The sequence below is a fragment of the Monodelphis domestica genome, chromosome 1 (genome assembly GCF_027887165.1).
Source record: "Monodelphis domestica isolate mMonDom1 chromosome 1, mMonDom1.pri, whole genome shotgun sequence".
NCBI classification, from domain to species: Eukaryota; Metazoa; Chordata; class Mammalia; order Didelphimorphia; family Didelphidae; genus Monodelphis; species Monodelphis domestica.
Genome location: NC_077227.1, coordinates 617,337,178 through 617,359,832, shown reverse-complemented (window position 1 = coordinate 617,359,832; position 22,655 = coordinate 617,337,178). Strand labels below are relative to the sequence as shown.

The 22,655-nt window shown below is 35.3% G+C and overlaps 1 protein-coding gene across 1 annotated transcript in view; it reads left to right on the top strand.

The window, feature by feature from the left end:
* MACROD2 (mono-ADP ribosylhydrolase 2) overlaps positions 1-22,655 on the top strand; it is a 2,426,984-nt gene that overhangs the window by 1,989,659 nt on the left and 414,670 nt on the right. The window lies entirely within an intron of this gene.

Genomic DNA, 22,655 nt, shown 5'->3' with positions numbered 1-22,655 from the left:
TTTGTTTCTCTTTCTTTCCATATACCCAGTCTTATAGATAGCAATGGTCAGTCAGTCAGTTAGTCAGTCAGCAGTCTAGCTCACATATAACAATGGTAATTTTGAGGACCTTGAGGACAGATTTCTTTGGTCACCTGTTCATTCCCTTCCAAAACCCATAGCTCTACTATCAGCCTTTACTCTCACTTCTTTTTTACCCTTCATGCTTTCTCCAACTTCCCAGAGAACTTTATTTTGTCTCAGCTGGCAGTCATCTAAAATCTGCTAATAATTAATCATAGTATTAGGAGATATCAAACTATGATATCAGTTGGTAACTTTCCCTTCCCATGATTAATTGTATCTTAAAAGGAGAAACATTAATTCAAGTCAAGCCAATAAAGCAATAAAGACTTCCAGTGCTTGACACTGTTAGGCACTAGATACTTTACACAATGACAAAATCAAAGCAATTCCTTCCATCAAGAAGTTTACATGGGAGTGGGGTGTCCTGGTTGGAGAAGGAATAAACCTGGTTCTGAAAAAATAAGCAAATACAAACTATATCCAAGGTAAATATCAAGTTATTTCACTGCCAAAGGAAAAAGTAGTAGCATCTAAGCCTTCTGTGGGACTCACAATCATTTTTCTTTAGGGAGTGGCACTTGAATTGAGTCATGAAGGGAAGTAGAGATTGGAAGAAAAGAAGGTGAAGAAATAGTGCTTCAGGTTTTAGAGAAGAATGCAGTGCATGGTCCCTTAGTCCAGAATTCATTTATATTTCTCAAAGCTTGCTGACCCACAGTCCATGATATCTGTTAGAAGTTCTAGTCCTCTAGTGCCATGAAGCTCTGGAAAGCATTAAGATCTAATTTCTAGGTTCCTGGAATGCTCAATTCAGGATAAGAAAAAGAGAGTAGGAAAGGGGAGGAGAAGATTGGGAAAGAAAGATAATAAAAGTCATTTTTTTAAAACTAATATTTATTTTTCCATCTCTCTACTCAAATCTAAAGACTTCTGTCCTCACCTTCCCAAATCCTGGCCATTCTGAAGCTCAGACAATTCACTTCACAATCTATTGAGCATAAATTTAATCTAAATATGTAATGCCCCTTAAATGTAACTTCTTTGTGTGGATTCTATATATAAGAAGCAAATATAATACACTTTACCACATTCTGATTTCTCAAACTCCCTTAGGAGCATTAGTTAAGCCATAGAATAGCTCTGTTAGGGCAAATCAATGGGCTAATCTGATTTTTACAAACAAGGACACTTAATCAGTTATCGATTGTAACATGTACTTTCGCATTTGATTCTATATAGTGAATCACTTTATTACATTTTTCTTTGTATTATTCTGTTATTGATTTATATTTTTATAATATATTGTTATATGTGTGTGAGGAGAGAGAGAGAGAGAGAGAGAGAGAGAGAGAGAGAGAGAGAGAATGAGATACTGTAAGCATCTCAGGTATTAAGTGTTATGCCAGACAGAATTTGTTTACCCCACAGGTCCTAACACTATCCTAGGCATGGATTAGACATTTAATAAATACTTGTTTATTGAAGAAAATTGAATTGAATTGAGATTTAGTGGCACCCAGAGAAGCAGGAGTAGGACAGTAGGAATTATACCAACATTTTGGAATAAGAATTCAGACTTTTTTGAACTCTCAGTCCAAGTTTAGTAGATTGGCAGCATTAGAAGATGAAAATTAAATGTTATGATTGTTAAAAATTTGTATTTCACAAAGAAGAAAAATATTTCCTTGATCACATGGTTTGAGGGGGACGTGATTGGGGATTTAGACTCTAAATAATCCCTCTATTGCAAATATTAATAATATAAAAACAGGTCTTGACCAATGAATGATACATGTAAAACCAAGTTGAATTGTTCTTTGGCTATGGGAAGAGGTGGGGAGGATGGGTAGGAAAGAATATGAATCAGGTAACTATGGAAAAATATTCTAAATTAATTAAATAAATAAATGAATTTTTTAAAGATTGTTTTCAGTCTTTTTATTAAGTACATGTATCTAGACATTGCCACATAGGAATTCCCTGGTGTTTATCTCTTCAAGCCCCCAGAGAACTCTACCCTTCTCATTTCTTAAGAGAGGAGGAGGAGGGGAAAAGTCACTTAGGAGGCAACTACCTCAGTCTAGGAAAGATAATTGGTAAGGGCCTCTCCTTTCACCTTTTCTAATTCTGATGCCATTTCAATAGTCATGATCAAATTGCCAAAGGAGAGGATTCTGAGACATTAGGGCAAACCTTACAACTGTGCTATGCAGAAGAAATGGATATAGAGTCATTATAGCTCTATCCCTTTTGGTGTGAACAAAACTGGTGATTATCCTTTTTTTATCGTTGGTTCACTTCTTAGACTTTCCCAGAGAGTATTAAACCTATCACTTTATTTGTTTTTTAATTATTATTATTTATTAATAGATCTTTTGCTTTCTGTTTTGCTGTTCATGTGTTTTAATAATGGCTTTGTCTAACCATAATATTGCATTCCTTACATTAATGATTTGTGTATGTCATTGGGTAAATGCAGCTAAAATAGATAGTAAAGCATCTGGGAAAGAAAATGAGGAGATTTTACACTAAAGGATATTTATTTGACAGAAGTAGAAAGATAGATTCTCCATATAAAACAAAGACCTTCCCAGCTGGGAATTCAAGAGCAGTGGTGTCACGTTTTTAATAGAAACAAGGGTAACTAAAATGTACATAAGGTTCTTTACTTTGCATTAACTTAGAAAATCACATATTAGCATCATCTGTATTTTATTTTATTTTTTATTTGTTTTGTTAAATATTTTCTGATCACATTTTAATTATTATGCTTTTCTTAGCCACATAGGCAGATAATTTGACATCTTTTTTTAAAATAAACAAAATATATTTGGTGATGATGATGATAATAACTTACACTTATATGATATTTTAAGCATGTCAAAAAGCTTTACATATTTTACCTCATTTTTATCCTCACAATAATCCATTTAATATCCCCAATAAATTCAGATTTACTGATTTTTATTTTCTTAGTTACCCTGAAGCAGAGAATGTGTGAATCCAGATTTGATTAGGCAAAAGTAATAATACATAGAGCTGAAGTGAGGGGTAAGGGATGGGGATTCCAAGTGAATTCGAATTCCCTTATCTGAAGCAAGTTTTAGACACTTTGAATCCCTATTACTTTTCTCATGATTTGTCCTCCATGGGGGGCAACAGAGGATGTGAACTAGAGAGAAAGTCTTAAGAGCTAGAAATGTATAGTGCCATCCATATATGGTTGTAGGCTAGTCAAGAAAGAATAACTGTCCCTACTTACCAGGCAAGGAGCTTATGCCCCACACAACTTTAAGACTCATGTAATTGATTTTTAGGTTTTGGTGTTTAAATAATTCCATGGAAGAAAATAAATTCGCTCCATTTTCTCCTTTAGTCCTCGGGAGTACATAGTATACTTTGTCTTAAAAATAGAAGCTGTATCTCTCTGAGTTTCCCACTCTTCTCATATCTTCATTCCTTAATGAGACAAGGAGATAATAACAGAGAGAAACCCACTCATGAAGAAGAATCAGAGCTGGATTCATTGCACAACAAAAAGTATATGGGGGAACTTTGTAAGATTATGGCCTTATATTTTTGGTGCACACAAAAATGTTTCACCATGCATTTAACTACCTGGCGAAAATTTTGTGACAGGTCTTTGGTCTCGGTCCTTGTTTTCCCCAGTAGTTTGCTTCAGTTACTGCCTGGGCCACCCAGCAACTCTGCTAAACTGGCACAAGTTCATCAAACTATGGAATGTGAGATGATGGCATAGCTGATACTATTGCTTTCTCAGCATTTGCTGATTTTTTTCAAACCCCCTCCCCCCCAAAAAAACTAAATAAACCTTCCTAGCAACATAGATATGAGCCCCCTTTGGTGAACAAAAAGCAATTTCCTGCAATTAAAATAAAAACAAAAACACAGCTATATAAAGGAAGAATGAGTACCTGAGGCAGTCTGTAAAACTTTAAATTTCAGTGAAGTGCTAATTTAATCAGGGGGACTTTATCTACTATTTTTGCTGTCTCCATTAAGCATGTTATATGGTCTCTGAAAACACTGGATATCTGCCTCAAAAAGAGAAGTTATAGTTTCCTTTTATCTCTAACAGATGTGGGCATCAAATGTTTATGGAAAAAATGTCTTTCCATTAAACAAAGTCTCATCAAGTAGCAGGACTATTTTTTATTGATTTTTTTATGCACAAAACATTTCTTTTGAAATCACAGAGGTCACATAAAACATTAAAGGAATAATGCAGTATTTTTGTAACTCATACTTGTCTATCACTACTTTTAGGTAAAATCTGTCCCAAAGTAATCTTTGAGTTTGTGGCTCCTAATAGTTGGCCCATCTTTACCCTTCAGATGGCATCAGGGAGCAGTGATACATTGCTCTTTGGAGACCACTTTTGCTTCTCCAATTCCTGTGTACAAGCAAAGACATTCTACTTCTGTGTTGTGGTTATTTTATTCCTCCTCCTTATTGTTTCTCTCTCCAATCACTATTAAAATAGAATATAATTGTATTGGGAATCTACTCTTATTTTCCAGTCATAAATTACAGTCTTAGTATCATGGGTGAATTATGTTTCATAATCCATTGCTCATCTTTGATCCATTTTCCCTCTCTTGCACTAGAGTTTATATGAACTGGGAAGAAATATGTACATTTGCATGCATGTATATGGTTACTGGACTTGCAACTAGTGATTTTTGACCCAGGGACATGTGGAATAAAACATGCACCTATCACAAGGACAAAAAAACCCTTCACATCCTCTAGTCAGACTGGCTGGGGAAAGAGACTAGGGGATACCATGAGTCCAATGCTGAGGAAACTCTGTGTCCCAAAGAGAGGGAAAGAGGGGTGAAGTCATGCTGGAGATGAACTTATCTAGGGTGTCAAAGAAGGAATTATCTATCTGGTAATTTTCTATTTAGGCAATTATGTTTGATAATGAGTTGCTTACCCTTGTTATTTCTATATTCATTTTTGAAAGTCATTTTTTAAAAGTCATTTTTCTAAACCAGACTGACTAGAATTTGAAATCCGAATGCCACTTACTATCTTTGTGACCTTAGCTAAATAGGTCACATAACCTTTCTCAGACTCAGTTTCCTCATCTGCAGTGATTGGAAAAAAAAAAGAGAATGAGATCTCTTTCAACTCTAGGTTTATGATCCCTAGTATCCTTTCCTTTTTGACTTCTTGAAGCTTTTGATGGTTTTCATTCATTGACTTCTTTGTGTCCTCATTTCTCTACTTTTTTTAACGCTTACCTTCCATCTTAGAATCACTGTTATGTATTAGTTCTAATGCAGAAGAGTGGTAAGGGATAGGCAATGGAGGTTAAGTGACATGCTCAGGGTCACCCAGAAAGTGTCTGAAGTTGGATTTTAAACCCAGGACCTCCTCCTATATCTAGGCCTGGTACTCCATCCACTAGCCGCCTAGCTGCCCCCTGTCTCTCTAGATTTTTGTGATACCATTTTCTCTTACTTCTCTTTCTACTTGTCTGGTCACTCCTTTTCAATCTCATATGCTGGATTCTCATCCAAGTCTACCTGGTAAATATCCTGGGCTGTCTTCACTTTTTCCTCTATACTCTTTTAATTGGTGATCTCACTTGTTTCCATGGATCAACCATCATCTTTATATTAATGATTCTCAAATCTTATCCAGCTCAATTTTTGCTCTGACCTCTAGTCTCTCATCTCCAACTGCTGATTACACATCTCAAAATAGATGTCTCATAGACATCTGAAAGTTAGTATTTCTAAGAAAACCTCATTCTTTCCCCCAAATCCTTTCCTCTTAACTTCCCTATTATTGTTGAAGGTACCACCATCCTCCTATTCATTCAGGATCAACACCTACATGTCACCCTAAACTCCTTACTCTCACCCTCTCTCCCTCATAATGAATCATTTGTTAAGGCGAGTTGATTTTACCTTCAGGACATCTCTTGTACACACACATATACGTCTCTCTTCTGTCACTGATACCATTGGGGAAGAGGTCCTCATCACTCTAAACCTGGACATTTGTAAATAGTCTGCTGGTTCGTCTCAAAACCACAAATCCCTTCCTATTCCAGGCTAACTTCTATTCAGGTTTCAAAGGGATCTTCCTAAATCATAGGTCTGATTGTGTCACCTTCCCCTGCTCAATCAACTTCAATAACTCCCATATCCAGCCATCGATATAAAATCCTTTGGTGGTTAAAGCAACTGTATAGTATTCTAACACCTTACTCATCCCACCTACTCTGTTACTCAGTAACTGACTTTTTGGCGTTTCCTTGAATGAGAGCCTCCATCTCCCAAGTCTAGTAATTTTCTCTGAATGTCCACCTTGTCTGTACTACTCTTCCTTCTCATCTGTACCTCCTGGATTTCCTGAATTCCTTCAAGTCCCACCTAAAATCTAACATTTTCTAGGAACTCTTTTTAATCCTCCTTAAATCTAGTACCTTCCTTCTCTGGACTATTTCAGTTCCAAACTGCATACATATCTGGTTTGTATGTAGTTGTTCTCATGCCATTTTTTCCACTGGACTCTGAGCAGCTCTTTGAGAACTAGGACTATCTTTTCCCTCTTTTTGTACCCTCAGAGTTTAGCACACTGCCTGTCTCATAGTAGAGGCTTTATAAATGTTTACTGAATGAATGAATGAATGAGTGCTGCTAGAACCCCTTTACAATTTACTATTCTTGTAAGAAACTCTATTGCCACCCCCTAGGTATATCTGTGCTTTCTGTTTATATTTGTGTATATTTTTCAGCTGCGCATTCTGTACATATATTTATGCCCTAAATATAAATGGCTCTTTGTGTGGGAGGTGTGTGAGGAGGGGTGGGGGGGTCTATGTTGAGGAGAGTTGAATGAAAGTTTATTTTTCTCATTTAGCTTTTAGGTTATTCTCCAAAGTAGAGGATATTGGCACAATTGCTTCTGATCATCTAAAGGAAAAGTAGAAACAGCAGCTTTTTATCTTGTGATATGTTAATTGCTTTAATGAAAAGAAGCAATAAGGGGGAGTGGTTTGTTCAAGTGTAAAGCCCAGAACATTTTAGAACAATATACTTTGCAGAACGCTGGGAACTGTTCTTTATCTTTACACATCCACCCAGCCTTGACCATCATTTTAACCAGTTTCATTATTCACTACTTGACTCAGATCATGTTGTATATCGCCATTGTATAAAAGGGTGCCCTTGCCCACAAATGGTTCCCTGTGAGGAATGATTGCCTGCGTATTTCCTCCTGTTGATTCTGGCACCTTCAAGGAACAAGCAAAGTAAGTGAGTCTTTCATTAGTCACACAACCTGGGGAGGATGGGGTAATAGATTTCAAAGAATTCAGAATCTGTCAGTACTGCAGTAGACCTGTGATATCATCAATTTGATTGTTCCTTCCAGTGATGCACATTAGAACCGATGCATGGGTGCTATGCTGGTCCTTGTTCTCCCTTAGGCTTGATACCCACCATGTTGAAGATTCCATTTCTCTTGACATTACGAATATACTGATGGCCCAGTGGAGTTATTATATTACTTCTCTTCTTTAATATGCAATCAACCCATCTTTTCTTCCTATCACATATTTTCCTGATTGTTTTTCTCCTGTACATTTTAAAAGTTCTTCCTTGATTACACATTGCATCCTGATCACATTTACCCCTCTGTTATCCTCTGTATTCCTGGTTTTCTGTTTGAGGGATAGTATTGTGTTTGTTTGGGTTTTAAGTCATATGGCAGTATCATTCAATAGCTGCTCTGATCATAAACATCAAGTAAGTGATAAAGCAGGGAGATATAGGCTCACCACAGATTGTGCAATTCTCTGCACATTTTGGAAGTCATCCAGATATTCCTGTTTGGAGGTGGCATTGTAAGTTCAGTGCCTTCAATACTGCAGAATCTCCTGAAAAAGATCTGTTGCTGTTGTTGTTGTTATTCAGTCATATCAGTCATGTCCAAATCTTCAAGATCCCATTTGGAGTTTCCTTTGAAAAGATATTGGAGTGGTTAGTCATTTCCTTCTCCTGAACATTTTATAGATGAGGAAATAGAGGCAAAAAGTGCTAAGTGACTTTCCCAGGGCCATACAGTTAGTAAGATTCTGAGACTGTATATGAATTCAGGAAGATGAATCTTCCTGACTCCAGACCCAGCATTCTACCACCTTGCTACTAAAAAAAAAAGAAATCTAGAAGCCTCAAAAGAGTTTAAACTCACCACTCACAGAAGAATGACCAAGTGAACAAAAAATTTCTGATTCCTAGAATATGAAATAGATGTGTAACTTAAGCACTTGTCCATCATTACACACACACACACACACACATATACACACAACTATGACACACTATATAAGTGGGCAGTGACTTGGTCTGAGAATTGAACAGGAAATGGAGAATGGGATGGATCACTTTCAGGAAATTATTAAGCTGATTATTAAGTTGATTGGGACAAGGAGAGATTAAGTGATTTATCATGGCCACACAACTACTCTGTGTCTGAGACAAGACTTATACTGACTCCAATGCCAGCCCTCCCTATTCATTATATGAATGTTTTCTCTACCATAGTTTTTCAGTTTGTGTGTGTGTGTGTGAATATATGCCTCGCTAAAACTGAAAACTTTTGCAGTCAACTTCATGTTTATAAAGTTTAAAGAAATCAATGTCAGTGGAAAATGCCAGTTCAGGTATTATTTAAAAGAGGAGCTCAAGAAAACACAGAATTCCAACAAAGATTAACTATTTGCCTTTTCTTCTTTCTTAGGGAATTAATTTCATGCTCAAAGTAGAATTGCATATAATTATCATGCAATGAAAAAATCCAAATACATTATTTTTATATTCTAAAAGATTTTAAGAAGAAATTTGGAGACCACTTTAAGCGTTTGTCAGAAATAAAGATCAATGCTCACTGAAATGAATGGACAAATATGTTTTTTGAAGTTCTATTTGTGACAGGAAAATGGGAAGGTCTCACCTTTTTTATCATGTAGAGTAAAACTGAGCCCAATTTGGAAGGTTATTCTTTTCCTTTATTTCTTTGTAGCATAACTGAAACCAGTGATTCTGCCTACATATTGGATATGAATGTGGATATAGGTGTAGATAATATAGGATAGGAACCTGACATATGACTTCTTCATTTAAAGAACACCCAGATGAAGAAACCCATTCTATCAATGCAAGTGGGCTCTTTCTTGCCTAATTTTAAAGGGTTGCCAGGAGCACCAGGAGTGTAATATGTAATATATTATTATTATTATTAATTGTTACATATGTAAATAAAACATTAGTCTCAGTGCTCCTGGTAATTCCTTATATAATTGTTTTTGTTTTATTCTATTTAATTGTATAAAATATTTCTCTATTTGAAATAAGGATATTCTAATGATTTAGTTTAGATGCTAAAATAATTGGATATATTTATTGGAATTTATTTCTCATTGTATCTGGGTGTTTTGTTATTTATTGACAAAGCTTGGAAGTAAAATGATGAATATCAACACTATATCCAATTATACCCTGCAAGGTAGTTGCTCTATAAAGTCTAGGGAGAAACTTCAAGGCAAATTAATTCATTGGAGACATAAGATATATTGGTAAATGTGTTTGGTAGTTAAAAAGAGGGAGGGGAAATGATCATTCTGGCAGCAGTAAGATGACTTTGGCTAGCATGCAGAATGAAGATTATATTAGAGTGAGAGATAAATGTGTATGGCTGAGTAGGAAAAAGCAGATAAATGGCCTAGGAGCCATTAATATGTTTATATTTGCAGCATGGGTTTAGGACAGTGATAGGAATGGAAGATCATCGTATGTGATATGGTGCAACAGTATTCAAGAACTTTAAGTCAGTGGAAAGAACATAGAATCTATGGTCAGAAGACTATGTTTGAGTTGTGGCTTTGCCAAATACCTGATTGGACTTAGACAAGTACCTTTATCACTGAGTCTGTGGCAATAATAAGTCCCTGTCTTTCCACACTTTTATGGTCAAATGATATTGTATACCTAAAATATGCTTTAATGTCAAATTTCTATATAAATGAGAATTAATTTTTACTGAGGTAGCATTAAGTCAGTGAAGGAAGTATAAGGCTTTTCAAGCATACCTGAGTTCAAATCTTCTTCTGATATGAATTAAGAGAATCTGAATTATTATTATTATTATTTAATATTTATTAAAATGTTTAAGATATGTAAAGCATTACATATATTTTATATATGTTTATATTATTTCATTTGATCATAATAATTCTGTGAAGTAGCTCCTATTATCATTTCCATTTTAAAAATGAAGAGACCAAAACTAAAAAGTTTAAATAACTTATCCAGGGTACTGTCCACTGTACCACCTAGGTTTCTGCCATTTAACCTCCAAGTTCCTCTCTACATCTTATTTATAATTTAATATATGGACTGGAAAGGGGATAACCAGACTGGAAATTCCTTTCATTGATCAAATTTCTGGTCATTTGTGAATTTATATTATTAGTAGTAGTCTAGACGTAAGAAGAAGTTTTGAAGACTTAGAAAAATATGAGTTTTAGGCATGTTGCATTGTTCAGAATCATTTCAGTTGTGTCTGACTCTTCCTGACTCCATTTGGGATTTTCTTGGCAAAGATATGGGGAGGGGGAGTTGCTATTTCCTTCTTCAATTCATTTACTCATTGAAATGAGGAACTAAGGGAAACAGTGCAGTATGGTACCTAGCTCTTGCATAGAAATAAAGCGGATGATGTCAATAGATCCTATAAAGTTCATCTTAAAGATGTAAGACTTGAGAAATTGATTGGTTCTTCCAACAATGCTCTATATATTTCTAAAGCCAAAAAGTGTCAACTGATAGGCTATGCAGAACTGGGGAATTATTATTTTCATCTTTTATTCTGGCTTAATGGAGAATTCCACTTCACAATTTGCAAAGATAGAGTGGACTTGTGATTTCACTGATTTTTTCATTTCATTGAGAGTTTAAATGATTTGACTAGGGACATGAAGCCAGTATGTCGATATGTGAACCCAGTCCTTCCCAATTTCTAGGCCAGCTCTCTTTCCAGTACAGCATGCTACCATATTTCATGCTCTATCAAAATAAAAGAACTAACCAACAATGTTCTGGTTGTTTTAAACAAAAACCTAGGAATGACAGTGAGACTTGTATATATATATATATTTTTATAATTTTTCAAATGTGTCAAGCACATGGTGGCCCTAATTGGGTTATTCCTGGCAATGATACTGGAATAGTTTGCCATTTCCTTCTCCAGATCATCTCACAGATGAGGAAACTGGGGCAAATGGGGTTAAGTAACTTGTCCAAGATCCCACAACTAGTGTAATAATCCAGATTTGAACTCAAAAGAAGAGTCTTCCTGACTCTAGGTCTGGCATTCTAATCCTTGTATCAGCTAGCTGCCTGTAGTATGTACTCTATAAATAGTTGGGTCTTATAATTGAATGACTTCTTTATAGTTAGTGAAGTTAAGAATCTTTCCTGCAGTTGGTATCATTGTATCCTAGAATGGATGACTCTTTCCCATGCTCATGCATTTATTTTTGCCTGTTGAAGATTGAAAAATAGTTAATTTCAGATAGATATTTCAAAGTACCAGTGATTTCATTAGGAAAGTGAGATAGCAGTGGACAATTTCTGAAGGTCATTAAAGAGCATGAAGCCTCATGGTGTCTAAGGTGGAAGGAGTTCCCTTTACAGCTTTGGCCTTTGTGTAGGTCACAGAGAAATATAATGTTCTTGAGTTTTAACCATGGATCCAATGTTATGTGTAACATATGATACTATACTATACTATACAGCTTCAATGATTATTGAGTTTCTTCTCCCTACTTCTGTTAACTTTTTGAGAAAGAACTACTTTAAGCAGTGAAAAAAGAGAAAAAAAAACATAAAAATAAAAACTAAAAATGGGAGCCACAAATAGGCATCTATCAAAAATGTTTTCAGATATTGTACACACATATGATATATTTATATATGTATATATGTGAAATATATATATGGACATATTTTTTTCAAGATATATTTTTTCATGGTATTGAAAAATACAATGTCACAAAGAAAGAATAGAGCCCTATTCTTCATGTCACAGTGTTTTTTTTTTCATTAGCAACTCATAGTAGCTTGTCCTTGTGGTCATTCTGCATGCAACATCCCTGATGTCCATTCTCTTGGCAAGCAGAACTGTACGTTAATATGGCAAGCAGTACAAGAACCAATATGTGCTGGCAGGAGCATCTCTTTTCTTTTAATTGCCTCATTCCCACATAATGATGAAATGTATCCCCTCAATAATTACAGTGTTTCTGAGACTGGTCCTCTTAATTTTTGAGAAACAATCCAAAAATTCTTTTTTTCTCATTATGGTCCCAGAGAGACTGGGCTTGAGCTAATAACAGGAGCTATAATTTCTTTGTCATCGTAGCCCAATTTGATTTCTTTTCCTGCTAAATGAAAAAATCAGCTGACACCAGCAAAAGGTATAATTGGGTCACTAATTGAATGTCAGGCTAATGCTGCCTTATAGAAGGGAGGGTTAACCAGTTGTAGGCAGAAATTCACAAACCATCATTTCTGGCAGGATTTGTTATAAAGGTGAGAGATGGGTAATATGTTAGCTGTTGGCTAGAACACTTTCATATATAGCTCTAAAATTTATAGAGAGAGGTCATTTCAGGGAAAATAAAACACCAAGCAATTGGATTGTCTGAGCCTTCAGATGTCAGAATCCTTCAAATCAGGTGACCTCATTGTTTTTCCTTGGAATAAACAAGACCTTACTTCTTCTCTCTTTTAGAACTTTTGCTTCTAACCCTTAGAACTGCTTAGAGAATGCAGAGGGTAGTAAATTTAACACAGACTTGAGAACTGAAAAACCTGGTCCATATTCCCATCATCTTTCATTTTCTTAAAATAGAGACTTAAGTTAGCTTTTGAAGTTGGGGGGAATTTGGTGGACTGAAGGAATAAAAAATCACATTGTAGTAATGTCAGTCCTTTCCCAGATAGCACTGGGTGAAGAGAGGAGAATATTCAAGATGGCAGCCTCTCTTTGTATAACTCACAGTTGTAATCATTGTTTGCATTTGCATAACACTTAGAAGTTTATAAAAATATTTTTTCACCATTTGGTATATTTTCATACCATTTATTATAGAGTCAGTCATTGTTACCATTTCATAGATGAACAAACCAAAACTGGAAGGGATGACTTGTCCTTCCAACTTATCCATTCAAAAAGCATTCATTAACTGCCAACTATTTGCAAAGTGCTAGATACAAAGCATGTTTTTTAAACTAGCTACTTTTCAAATGGCTCACATTTTTCTGGGATATGCAACATTTACACAGATAAAAAAATACAGTTGGTCCTTGTTTTATGAGAACTCAGCACTCATAAATTCAGGTATATGAGACTGACAATCAAAAAAGGCAGAAAAATAAATAAAATAAAAATTTTAATTACATTCTAAATTTACACCATTTTTCCAAGGAGCATAACATCTCATGGCAGTTCACCCAATCACACTCTTTCTCTCCCTGAGAATCATTAGTTTGAGCCAATTACAAACTTTTGTGCCAAACATTAGCAACAGTATCAGTCTTTGTCCTGACTTATAATATGTCATGTCCATGTCAGAACAGTGCTTCTCTTTGTTTCATTAATGTTATTTGGTGATTAATAATGGTCCCAAAGTACAAGAATAATAATGCTAGCCACACTGATAAACCTAAGAAATGCTATAAAGTGCCTAGGTATGTTCATAAAAAAATAATTCTTAAATAATGAGGTTCTCTACTATGTTTGATTTTCAACGTACACAAGAAATCTCAAAACATATTGTTTACATAAGATAGGACTTACTATACAGAATACTAAGAATTAGAAAGAGAACACTAAGGATTAGGGAGATCAGTAAAGACTTTCCCTATGGGTTTGCACCTGAATTGAGCCTTAAAGGAAGCTAAGGATTCTGAAAAAAACCAGCATTCAGTTGCACAAAGTTTAGCTCTATATTCTGTCACTGGAAGTGGTCCCATGGCCATGGTATGAAAGAATGGTGATGGCCCCAAAAATCTCTGAAAAAGAATCAAGAAAATAAGCCTGTACAAGCCAATTTCTTTACTCTGTAATAGGACCATATTTAGAGTCCCAATGTCTTTCCCTTCAACTGGTTATATAGCTGAGGTGCTTTAGAGCCAGACTTCAAGCCCACAATTCCTGATGCTAAGCCCAACATTCTTTCCACTTTACCACACTGCCTCTCAGGATCCAGAAAAAATAACACAAATTATTATTGTATGACAGATTTACAATCCCAGGGAAAACAACTTCTATAAGTTCTAAGTGAAAGAGTTGCACTATCCATGGATACCCTCAACCTTGTGAAAGACGAGAGCCAAGGTCTGTCATTTTTGATGTCATCTAAAAGTACACCTAGTCTAGTATTATTTCTGCCATTGATGGGATGCTTGGACTTGGTTATGCCATGGAAATTCCCTGAGTGTTAATTTCTTTATCTGTAATATGAGGGGTATGACTAGATTTCTTCTAAAGCCCATTTCACCTCTAAATATTTTAATACAAATTCACACTACCACCCTTACCCCCAGGTTCTCATTTAAATTATTCCTGGAGATATGATACTGAAATTTATATCTACTGTTCTCCCTCTCCTACTTGTTGTTGCCATTGCTTCTTATGGCTGTGTCTGATCATTTAAGACACTTTAGCAACACATGACATGTTTGAACACAAAGTGGTTTGGCACTTAGTCCAAGTGCAGAGCAGGCACTCAGTAAATATTTGTTGATTGATTGATTAAATGTAATAACTGGAATACAACTTCCTCACTGAAGAAAATGTTTACTTTGCTCACTCTGGAGTTAAATCAGGTACTCGGAGATAAGCCTCACTTCACTTTTCTCTGCAAAGCCACTTTATAATCACTCTACTGCCTGCATACTGCCTGCTAATCTACTGCAGGACATAACGAATACTATTACTGATGCCTTTTCTCAAAAAGTCCTTTCGCTTGGCATCCTACTATCTGAGTTATCACAGATTAGCTATAATATCTAATCTATTATAATAAATAAAATAATAAATAATAATAAATAAAATAAAAATAATAAAATAATAAAAAATTATAGCAATTAGAACCACTTACCAATTTTGAGTTTCCATTTTTAAGGCTATTTTGGTTATCTCATTGGCCATGTCAGCCTTTCATCCTTGAGATTCTATAGAACAGCTAATCAGATAATATCAGTGCTTTTTATGTCATCAGTCCCACTGACCATTACAAAACTTTATAGGATCCACAGTAATCTTATTGAAGACATCATTTAAGCACTTTGTTTGAATAGACATCTCTGTCAAATGGATGCATGCTGGACTACATCCTCTGCCTGACATTTATATAACCAAATACACCTGAACTTGATGAATATTAATTTTCTAAGTTGAGTTAATTTAGAGTAATAATGAGAACCTAATTTTTGTGTGTCATATTAACTAAGCAATCACAAAATTACTCTTAATGTTTGTTGCTGCTTTTCATTGTTATATAATTTATTTGTGTATGCCCATGGCTAAATGAGCCTTCACATGAAATAGATCAATAAAAAACATTTGTCCCAAAAACTATATTTCAGACCCTGTGGAATATAGATGTAAAGTATGATACCACCCTCATGCCCAAAGACCTTACATAATGATGGAGAAGACAAGAAGCACATCTATAACTATGCAGAGAATAAATATAAAGTAAATAAACACAAATGCCTACAACATAATCAAATGTGAGGTAATTTGGGAAGAAAGGCACTTGTGAATAATCAAAACTTCATACTAAAGAGGGTCCTTGAGCTGTATTTTAAAGGAAAAGGGGATTTTTTGAGAAAGAAGTAAGAAAGCATTTAAGATATCAAGCATGTTAGTAAAAACAATGCAAAGGTCCAGAGATGAGAGATGTAATATTATATATGAAAAGATGGAAGGTTAGTTTGGCCCCACTAACAATTAAAGAAAGAGAGTAATGTACAGTGAGTTATAATAGGTTGAGAACAGGTCATATGGGACTTTAAAAAATAAGGAGGAGATTATATTTCATTCTAGAAAAAATATGAAATCCTTAGAATTGACCAAGGAGAGAAGCATATGTGTTTCAGAAAAAAAATAATTTACTTTAGTAACAACAAGTAAAATGGGGGTGATAAAAGAACTAAGGAAGGGAGACACAGGAGGAAGCTACTGGCATCATCTAGGTGAGAGGTGAAGGCCTGAATAAGTTGGCAGTTGTGTGGGTGGAAAGGAGGGATGGTATGAAAGATTTTGAAGATAGACTGGGAAAGTTTTGGCAACTGATTGGATATGTGCTATGAGGGAAAGGAAAGAGTAGAAGATAGGACTAAGGTAATAAACTGGGGAGACCATACAAGTATAGGAGTTTGGAAGAAAAGAGAGTTTTGGAGAAAGAAAATGAGTTTACTTTTAAACATGTGGAGTCTAAAATGTTCCTGAGACATTCAATTTAAAATGTCTAATAGATGACTGATGATGCAGGACCAAAGCTCAGAGGGAAAGATTGAGGCTGGGTATATATGTTCATAAATATCTACATATATAATGAATATATAATATAGATATAAATATATTTATCTGCCTATATATATATACATATATATGTGTATATATATATACAGCAATGGGCTTGGAATCAGGAATATTCATCTTCATAGGTTCAAATCTAGCTTCAGACACTAGCTATGTGACTCTGGGCCAGTTCCTTAACTCTGCTTATCTTAGTTTCCTCATCTGTAAAATGAGCTGTAGAGAAGAAAATGGCAAACTATTCCAGTACCTTGCCCAAGAAAACAAAAGGGATCAGGACACAAGTAAAGACAACTAAATAACAAATACTTATAAATATATTGTGTATATATATAATCTATATAAAATGATCATTGAACTCAAGGGAGCTGATGAGATTACCAAGAAAGAATGTAGATGGAAAAGAGAAGAGGACCTCCTATAGAATACTGGAAAATAACTCACTGTTAGGGATCATGATATGCACAAGGAATCAACAGCAGAGACAGAAGAGGAATAGTCAGATGTGTAGGAGGAAAGTCAGGGAAGTAGTATCTGACAACCTAGGCAACATTATATGGAATTCAGCTCCCATTTCTCTACTAAAAAAAAAAGCAAACATCATTATCTCTAGGGCTGACTACTCATAATAGATACTCAGAGTTCATCATTCTTCCTTTTCAAGTATTTTCATTAACATTGTTGTAATAATTGCTTACTTTTTTCCCAATTCTGCTTTCTTCAGTCTGTAACAGTTGATATGATTCTTCCCATATTTCTCTGAATTCTTCATATTTGTTTGAATACATGTTATCTCTCTCTTTCTTTCCCTTCACCCAAGCTAGGAGGGTAAATTACTTGAAGAGAGGATATGCATCATTTTTGTCATTGCATTCTCTTGATCTCAACACTGTCGCTTGCAAAGAATAGCTTCTTTACAAATGTCTTTGGAATTTAGCAGAGAATGACTTAATTATTTATCAGATAACTATCAGAAATGAATTGAAGAAATTAGACTTATTTTCTTACTTCCTTTATGACTTTGGGTAAGATATGTAAAGTTTAGATGACTCAATTTACTCATCTTAGAAACAATGCCAAAAATATTCACAAAAAGCATTCCAAAGAATGCAACTTCTAATTGTTTTCCATAAATCACATAATACTACAAAATTTTAAATAACTTTATCCTCCTAAATGTTCTGATTTTTTTCTCTGCTCCCCTACAAATCATCCTTTTTCAGAGATTAATGTTTTCCAAAGACCTTAATTCTGTACAAATAGAAACATCACCAGTTATTCATGAATGTTACTGAACAAAAACTATATTATTTCATGGTCTGCCTGTAAATATCAGAAATTTATGGATGATGGTTTCTTAAGAAAGAAGAACCATAGGCTTTGAAGATGACTGGCAGTTCTATTATAAGGGATTGTGAACAAGCTCTGAGCCATAGACTATGGCCAAGAAATTTATGCACTTTGCTGACAGTAAAGAGGGCCTGCAGCATAACATTAGACATTTACCTTTACTGAACATGCAAAGAGACTGAGAGCTCCAGCACTAGGCTATATGCCTCATTATTGTCATCAGAACAAACAGCCAATCTTTGAAGTTCTCCCTTTGCTGAATGGATGTTGTATGTATCCTTGTTAATTGGATAGAATTAAAAGTTAATTGGTAGAAAGTACTAATCAATAACTAATGCCTCATCTATGTTCAATATGCCATTCATCATTTGAAAATATTTTGCTGATAATGTTTTGTCTTTTACACTACAATCTTTTCTGAATATACCACCATACAATATTTCCATTCCTCCATGGAAAAAGCTTTATTATAACAAGGAAAAACAGTAAAGCATAACCAACAGAGACCTGTCTATCAATGTATTCAGTATTTAGCAACTCCCCCTCCCTCCAATCTGAACTCATTCTCTCCTTACTTGTAGGAGAGAGATATGTTTCATTATCTGTCATCTAGAACTTGTATTTAGTTCTTAACCTTTGTGTGTGTGTGTGTGTGTGTGTGTGTGTGTGTGTGTGTGTGTGTGTGTGTGTGTGTGTGTGTGATGGATCCTTTGGAGATCTGGTGAAACCTGTGAATCCATTCTCAGGCTAATGTTTTTAAATTAAAATAAAATTCAAAGGATTACAAAGGAAACCAAATATCTGTGGACAGAAAAACCACATACGATTTAGAGATGCATCTAATTACTAGTATCTTTGAAGTAGTTATATAAGTTGATGTGAAAATATCTGTGATTTCTTTTGGTGACAGTTACAAGAACTGATACTTACTACTATGGTCTATTGATTACATTTATAACTTAAGGAAAGACTAAATCTCAATTAGAAGTTAATGGGGTGGGGGATGAAATATCCCCCTTCCCCTCAGAACCTTCATTTAAGAAAATATCCATGGGCAAGGGAAATGGATAGGCAGTTCTCAGATAAAGAAATCAAAACTATTAACAAGCACATGAAGAAGTGTTCTACATCTCTTATAATCAGAGAGATGCAAATCAAAACAACTCTGAGGTATCACCTCACACCTAGCAGATTGGCTAACATAACAGCAAAGGAAAGTAATGAATGCTGGAGGGGATGTGGCAAAGTAGGGACATTAATTCATTGCTGGTGGAGTTGTGAACTGATCCAACCATTCTGGAGGGCAATTTGGAACTATGCCCAAAGGGCGACAAAAGAATATCTACCCTTTGACCCAGCCATAGCACTGCTGGGTCTGTACCCCAAAGAGATAATGGACACAAAGACTTGTACAAAAATATTCATAGCTGCGCTCTTTGTGGTGGCCCAAAACTGGAAAACGAGGGGATGCCCATCAATTGGGGAATGGCTGAACAAACTGTGGTATATGTTGGTGATGGAATACTATTGTGCTCAAAGGAATAATAAAGTGGAGAAGTTCCATGGAGACTGGAACAACCTCCAGGAAGTGATGCAGAGCGAGAGGAGCAGAACCAGGAGAACATTGTACACAGAGACTAATACACTGTGGTATAATCGAACGTAATGGACTTCTCCATTAGGGGCGGTGTAATGTCCCTGAACAACTTTCAGGGATCCAGGAGAAAAAAAAACACCATTCATAAGCAAAGGATAAACTATGGGAGTGGAAACACCGAGAAAAAGCAACTGCCTGAATACAGAGGTTGAGGGGACATGACAGAGGATAGACCTTAAATGAACACTCTAATGCAAATACTATCAACAAAGCAATGGGTTCAAATCAAGAAAACATCTAATGCCCAGTGGACTTACGCGTCGGCTATGGGGGGTGGGGGGGAGGAAAAGAAAATGATCTATGTCTTTAACGAATAATGCTTGGAAATGATCAAATAAAATATATTAAAAAAAAAAAAAAGAAAATATCCAGGCTAGCGATGCTTATGACTCTCTCAACTTTTAAATATCCATCCTGTGAAAGTATTTTTACCTTATCTTTTTACTTCTCTTTTATATATTGTCTTACCCTATATAATGTCACTCTTTGAGGGTAAGGACTTTCCCACTTCTTATATTTGTTTTCACCAGTGCTTAGCACAGTACCTGGTATGTAATAAGCATTTAATCAATTCATTACTTAATCTCAATGGACATCATTATGTTTCCAGTTGTTGCTACTATAAAAGTTTTGCTATTAATTTTTCATATGGGTGATAATTTTCTTTTCCCTTTGATCTCCCCAGTTCAGTTATGTTTCATCCATATCCAACACTTTGTGACCCCATTTTGGAGTTTTCTTGGCAAAATTATTGGAGTGCTTTGCCATTTCCTTCAACTTATTTTACAGATGAGGAAACAGAGGCCAACTGGATTAAATGACTTGCCTATGGTCACACAGCTAGTAAGTATCTGAAATCAGATTTGAACTCAGGAAGATAAAACTTCCTGACTCTCTAGCCACTGTATCACTTAGCTCCCCTTTCTCATTATAGTTGCCAAGTAATAGGATCTCAGTGTTGAAAAGTATGAAATTTAATATCTTTTTTCTTTTCAAAATCCCAGAAGAACCCCATTCAGACCATTGTCCCTTTCTTTTAAAGACCTTTTTTCTTGCATCATTTCCCCTAATTCCATGTCTACCAATCACAGCTGATGCTCTGCTCTAGGACAGCCCAGAAGGCAGTTAGTATATTCCAATTCGTTATCCACTATTGCACACATGGGTCACAGACCTCCCAGTTCATGATTAAGTAGGATATTTACACGTTTGGTGATTAGATCTAACATGGGCAGATCTTCCCACTCAATTTCAAGTATTGTGTTTGCATTTTGGGGGATTAAATCTAAAAAACTTGACAGGGAATTACGATTTAATCTTCACAATCAAGGAAGAGCTAAGTACCTTCATTGTTACAATCAGGGGAGAACCAAATCCAGTCTTCACAGTACACATATACACACATATATGTGCATAATATATACATATGCATATATATTATACTGTACCCTAAATCTATTACATCCCTATCAGAAGATGCTTAGGGTATTTTATCTATCATCTGCCTTTTAGAATCATGACTGTTCATTTTGTTGTTCTTATAGCTTTCATAGTTGATTGTCTTTACAACTTGGTTATTTTATATAGTTTTCCTGGTTCTGCTCATTTCATTCTTCAGTTTATGTTTTTAAAATGATTTATTTCTAGAATATCAATGTTATACAATACTATAGATTGTCCTTCTGGTTCTGCTCTCTTTACTTTATATCAGTTCTATAGTTTTTCTATGTCTTTTTGAAATCACATTTCCTCATTTCTTGAAGCACAACAATATTACATCATTTAAATACCACAACTTATTCATCCATTCCTCCACTGGCAGGTATCTCCTTTTGTCAGGTTGGTGTTTTTTTGTTTTGTTTTGTTTGCCAGAAACAAACAAAAAAAAAGTTACTGTAGATAATTTTGTTCAGTAGGAATTTTTCCCACATCTTTGAGATAGATAGATAGATAGATAGATAGATAGATAGATAGATAAAGATAGATAGAATTAGCAGAAATATAACAGGTTAAAAGGGCATGTACTGTTTAGTAGTTTTTGGAACAGAGCTTGCATTTTCCTGTAAGGTCACTCTATTGTTAGTTTAGCTCAATAGTTTTATTTTACTATTGTAACAGTTAAAAGAGTGGTTGGCATAAACTGTGGCAAATAAAAAGAGTAGTTGACTAAACTGTGACAGTTAAAAGAGTGTAGGCATAAACTGTTACAGATAAAAGAGTGGTTGCCTTAAACTGTGACTGCGGAAATATGGTTTCAAGACATTGTCTTGAGTTAAATCAAATATAAAGTGGTCGCTAGGGAAAAATTCCCAAATATGAAATATACCCAAGTCAGCTGGGTTTTTATGGAGATTTTAATTAATACAAATAAGGAATTAATTAAATAGAGTAAGAGGAAACAATGAGAAAAGGGCTAGGCCAGCCCAGGCCAGCCTAGGCCCAAGCCCTAAGAGAGAGATCAATCAGTCTTTAATCCAGTCACCACAAGATTTGTCCCAAGCAAGATTCTAGTGTTCAGAGAGACCCACCAGTTCAGCTCCTGAGCTCCACTTCAGCTTCCAAGGTTGAATTGCTCAGAAGCCTTCTGATTCTCCTTTTAAAGAGAATTTTCTCCTATGTCACCTCCCCTAAGTTCTCACATCTACCAATCACAGTAGATGTTTTCCAAAGGACAGACCATTCTTAATTCACACCCAAGTAGACTAAACTTTTGAGTAATTGACACCCGAGTAGACTAAAACCTCACACCTCTTTTGTTAAGGCTTGTCCCTTATAAATTTGCAAGTTGCCTGACCTTCATAGGTACTTAGCACCTTCCTAAAAATAGACTTAGCTTAAGGCTTTTGTTTCACTATGAGTTAAGTACTTTTTCATTGTTCAGTAAAGAGTTTACAACTTTATCTTCCCCTAAAGTATGCTTAAGTATGGG